The following is a 6,000-nucleotide window of genomic DNA, read 5'->3' on the forward strand; positions in this document are numbered from 1 at the left end:
CCCACTCCCACATGAGTCTCATGTCAGCAAGTAACTTTCCCTGGGTAGATTTGATTCTGTAATACTTACTTTTATCCAGTTTCTTTGTCAGATAAGATTTTTGATATATTTCAAAATAATTAAGAAATGGCAAGCCTATTCACAGTCTCAAGAAAGAAATGTTTTGCTTTTTTGTAACCCATCAAACGGGATAATGTAACATCATGCAACTTTCATGCAGATAAATATTAATAAAATGAACATTTCTCAAGAAAAGTCAGGAGGTAAAGCTGTATCATTGTGATACAGTAGGGAGTGTTCTGTAGCTGGAGGTGTGCCTATGATGCATTCTTTGATGCATTTGAGAGGAAACAAGACACTGATGGGGGTGGGGTGGGGGTATGTGGGATGGCCCAGTGTATAAAGCCCCTTGCCACCAATCCCAACAGCCTGCATTCACTCTCCAGGAGCCACTTGGTGGAATGAGAGAACAGTTGTCCTCTAATGTGTGTGATGTCCCTGTCTCAGCTGCCAATAAATAAATAAATGGAGGAGGGGGATGGAGGAAGCGACAGAAGGGGTGGAGGATTACCTATGCTTTGAGTTTGGTAAGTTTGAAGAGACCTTCGTGCTTTTGACAAATTACCACTTGATGTTACTAACCATGCAGTTTGTAACAGTAGTAAGTGTTGTTCTTTTGCTACAACTATTGCCTATGAAACACAAACATAAGACTCAGCGCACACATGGAGTTTATTGAGAAAGGGGAGAGAAAGGGGGTAGCTGGTGGCCACCGAAAGCAGGGGAGAGAGAAGAGAGAGAGAGAGAAGGCAAGAGAGAGAGGCACACTTGCTTTAAAAGGGGGGCTTGCACATACCTAACTGAGTCCCCTGTGCAGCCAGGTAAAGCTTGAGCATCCCGCCCATCGTCTGGGGCGGGGTCAGCAGACTGCTGGTTCCCAACAGTAAGTATCTAGAATTAAGCGTTTTATGACCTTTGTGTATCCCTCCCATTAATACACACTCACTACTAGGTAAATTGACTTGGTTTACTAAGCACTTTCACATGTTACAACAAGGTTTTTAAATGAATGCTATAGGATCAAATGCTTAGCTCTCTAATTCTCCCTTTACAGATGTGGGAAATGAGACTAAGATAAAAGACACAAAAGATCCACAATTGTGCAGTAGCAAAAGACAGGATTGAGATTTCTTTCTCTTTGTAAAATTAAATTTTTTTTCTTCCAAAAAATAGCATATTAACTGAGTTATGTGGTGCAGTTCACAAGTCTTACACATATAGGTTATTAAAGTTTAACATATGTACCTATGTAGTTACCACCCAGATCTAGAACATTCCAGAACTGAGACAGCTCCCCCATCCCTTTCACTCAACACTCCCAACAAACAAAACCCCACTCCCAAAATCTAACACCACTGTTTATTTAGTATGTTTTAAATTTTGTATAAATGGCACCATATAGCACTAATTGTGTCTAAACACTTACAGTCAGTGTTGTATCACTGAGATCTGCCCATGTTTCTAGAGATAGCAATGTTCAAGGTCTTTAATTCTATATACTATTTCATAATATGTTGTGGAACAATTCATATATTCTGCTGTTGGTGAGTATTTGGATTGGATAGTTCCCAGCTTAGGTATACTATGAACAAGTATGTTATGAACACTTGAGTGTGAATTTGTGACATCAGCTCCTGTAGACACTACTAGCTTTCTGAAATGAGTATACCAGGGAGTAATATGTCAATGGGTGTGTGTGTGAACATCACATAATACAAATGCCATAGAGCTGGCAGGATTGTCACCTTAGTTCCAGAACATGTTGAGGCCATGGCACATGCCACTTATTTCCCACATCTGTGCAAAGTTTGTGCCCTAAGACAAAGGCTGTCCTTGCTTACTCAATGGTAATTTCCAGAGACAAGACAGGGAGGGAATTAGCCTCACTGGGAGGACACTTTCTCCATTCAGACCACACTTATTTTTCCTAATTTTAGCATTATTTTTCCTCTAGAAACTCTAGTGGAAAGACCAGGTCATTGTGGCCACATGAAAGGACACCAATTTTCACTCCAAGTTTCAGAAAAGAGCAAACAGAGACAGCACACATTTGCACCTATGTGGAAATTTGGTCTGTAATAATCTGTTGGGTGGTTCAGAGTTAATGAGAGGCCTATGACATTGTCTAATGACCAAGAAGGGACAGTGGGCAGAACCTGAGATAAGGATGGAAGCCATTTTTTCTCTCAGTGTATCCTCCAAGTTCAGCAAAGCACTGTGTGTGCAACACAGACTGAAAAAAGCTCACATGTTGTATAAAGCTGATGGGTACACAGCAACGAAGAAAAAGAAGTCTTCCTATAGGATTAATGCAAGGATTGGGTGACCTTGGGGTTCTTCCTAGTCACAAAGCAGAAGAGATCTAGGAGTAATTGTGAAGTCTGGCCGATCCTGAGAGTATAAGCCTGTATTTGGAGTCAGAGACAAGAAGATGGCAAGGTAAGGGCTAGCCTACAGAGTGAGTTCAAGTCCAGCTAGGGCAATTTAGTGAGATGTTGACTCAAACTAAGAAGTTAACAAAGATCTGTGGTATATTTCAGAGGTTGAGCATTTGCCTAGCATGTGTCAGGCCCTAAATCCAATCCCCAGTCAGATTAAAAAGAAAGTCTGTCTGGGTTTTGGATGGAAGCCTAGTTTGTGCACATGCTCTTCTAACACCCTAATACTCCAATAATGCTGAGCAGTGGGAGGCTAAGACCTTTGTCCTGTTCTCTAGGGGAATTTTTCCATCACCTAGATTCACTTCTCTGCATCTCTGGTGCCTTTGTACCAACAGCCTCTTTACTCCCTTTCTATGAAGAAGCCCTTGGATACAACAGTCTTGCTAAGGAGATGTGATATTCAGCCACATTATAACACAACCTGTTAAATATGTGGCATTTCCAGTAGCCATCAGGCTAACATAGCCATTAGGGAGAATGCCCCAGCAGTACTGCCCTGGTGGTTTGAGGGTCTCCCTTTTTTCCCCCCTCTGGCTGCTGAATTCTGTGGCCAGTCTATGCCTTCATCCCAAGGAGCCATGAAATGTAAGTTGGTCCTGCCTTGTGAGTTTGAGATATGATGACTTTGCTCTCTGTGAGGCAGCCTCTTCCTGCTGATGCTGAAATTAGTTATTTATAGGGACTGCAGAGCACGGTAACCCCAGGCAGCTCTCCCCTAACAAAACTGCATTCTGTAAGTGGAATGTTCAGGGAAAACTACATGGGAGAATTTCAGTTTTATACATCTATGAAAAAATTTTATTTCTCAATAATTCATAATGGCCCTTGAGGAACCATTGTTGTTAAATAAATGTGCATAACCTAAGTGCTCTCATGATATAATTGCCCACGTTTTTGTTTTTGGTAACAAATATGCAAATGTAATTTTTGCATTTCACACCTGCCTCCCCGTGTCTCTGTCCCTATCTGCCTTTCATTTTTTAACCTTCTCTCATATAGGTAAAAAAGAAAAAGAAAACACAAATTTTATATTGTCATATATACATAATACTGTCTAAAATTATATATCTATCTTCAATGTATATGCTCATCTCAACACAATCTATTTTGACCTGTAGAAGACATATTATCTTAAGAGGCATAAAAAATGCTAGAACATTTACTGAGCTTGGTATTTACTGTCTCCCACTCCATTCCAGGAGCACAGTGAAGGCAAACTTCACAGAATTCACAGGACAAAGAATCTTTGGCATATGTGAAGGGTTGAGTGGTACCCCAGCTCTAGATGTAAGCAGGAATATCAAAGTTTGTCAGATGAAGTCTATTCCAAAATGTGCCAACCTCTAGCCCAGAGGCAGAAAAGAAATTAAAAACCTGTCCTAGATGTTTTTATGTCAAGTTGACACAAGCTAGAGTCCTCTGAGAGGAGGGAACTTCCATTGAGAAAATGCCTCCATAAGACTGGGCTGTAGCCAAACCTGTAGGGTATTTTCTTAATTAGTGATGAATATGGGGGGCCTGAGTCCACTGTGGGTGGTGCCATCCCTGGGATGGTGGTCCTGGGTTCTATAAGAAAGCAATCTAAGCAAGCCACGAGGAGCAAGCCAGTAAGCAGCACTGCCCCTTAGCCTCTGAGTCAGCTTCTGCCTTCAGTTTCCTGCTTGAGTTCCTGCCCTGACTTCCTTTGATAATGAAAAGTGATATGGTAGTTCAAGCCAAATAGACCCTTTCCTTCCCAAATTGCTTCGGTTGTGCTGTTTCAACATAGCAATAGTAATTCTAACTAAGATAGCACCATACTCAATTTCAGCCCCAGGAGAAACTGAAGATCCAAGAAACATGGAGAACTGTCTGTGGGGAAAAGGTCATTGTTTAAGCGCCTCTGAGCCCTTCATTTCTTAGACTTCCTAAAACATAGAGGTAGCAATCTTCAAACTTTGACCAGTGATTTGCTTGAAATTCACAATTTGACCATAATACTTTGGAAAATGTTCTACCTGTGGGAATATGTGAGAAGCAGGGTCAAACTGAGTGTACACCTCCAGCTCGAGGTGAACCATACAGCACCATTTTTAGATTTGGCATCTTCTTGCTTCTAAGCAACAAAGAATTTCATGTAAGGCTCAGAACAGTTGTTGAAGTACTGAGTCATTCACTGCCCCAACTCCTCATTTTCATACCCCTTTCACATTTCTCCTAGTTCTTTACGGTGAAGGTGAGACACCAAGACCATTTGGGAGGATGATAAGGAGTAACTTGAGGCCATCCAGCCTCTTTGCGGTACTGTCCTAACAGATGCATATAAATCGCCCGACTTACATCATCTTCCAGTCAGACAGTCTAACACTGCATGCATAGCAGACACAAAAACTGAAGACGCATTTGGCACAGTGTGAGCTGTTATACAGTGCTAGTGAGTGCTGTAGGCACCAAAATGAAACAACTCTAGAGCCATTCAGAACAGCATATTCCTGAAGATGTCCAAGGTGACACTGTCCATGAATATAATTATAGACTCAGTGCAGGATACCTTTAAATAGATTTTTGTGAGATCCCTAACTTATGACCAGTGAGTTATAAACCACTCAGGGGGCCAACTCTTCTGTAATGCCCCCTAAGACAAAAATTCTTACAATGGTATCCTTAAAGTACAGGGAGCTGCTGAGAAGGGCATCTCTGTGAGTCCTCTAGAGTAGTTGGTAGGCTGGGAAGCCTTTCATAAATCCCAAGGGAATGATATTTTAATCTTTGTAACCTGACATCTTCTGGCCCAATCTCCGTGACAAGTCTCTGGACTAGGTAGTTTGCATCTCATCAGGACTAAGGAGATGTTTTCTAGGACTGCCACTTGGCTGCTTTTGCTGTTCTTATCCATCTGTCAGGCACTTAAAGGGTCAGCAGTGAGTCTCAGGGCCCTCCTGCAGACTCCATTAGAAGCCATGCAGAGAATTCAGCATCAGACCACATTTGCCCAGTCTGGAATGGGGATCCTGATGACTCATCTTAATTATGACTCATCTTCCCAGTCACTTCCACTGTTGTCTAAGATTCCATAGTGTGTGGGTTAGAATGTGGGAATCTCAGATCAAATCCCATAGAAGGACTATCTCACTACACACTTGGGTCACTTAACTAAGGTATGTGATTGTGGATACGTAGCTTCATTCCATGGGACTTTAAGTTCCTTATCTCTGTGAGGAGGGTAATGATGAGAGCCTCAGAAACCAAGATGAGAAAGCAAATGAACCAGCTTTTATAAACCCCTACTGTGCTGGACATGTGGTAACACTTAAGTGGCTGCTATGGCCACTTAAATATATCATATTTTGAGAGATGGTTCCATACAATAAATCTCAGCCTTTTAAAGTTCAATGGGCTTTAAAATTATACTTGGAGAGTTGTGCCACACTGCCTAAATCACTAGTGTTCTATGTGATAAATGCCCCCCCCACCACAGTATGTGAATGGAGATCAGAGGACAGCTTGCTGGAGTCATCAG

The sequence above is a fragment of the Phodopus roborovskii genome, unplaced genomic scaffold, assembly GCF_943737965.1.
Source record: "Phodopus roborovskii unplaced genomic scaffold, PHOROB, whole genome shotgun sequence".
In the NCBI taxonomy this organism is placed as follows: Eukaryota; Metazoa; Chordata; class Mammalia; order Rodentia; family Cricetidae; genus Phodopus; species Phodopus roborovskii.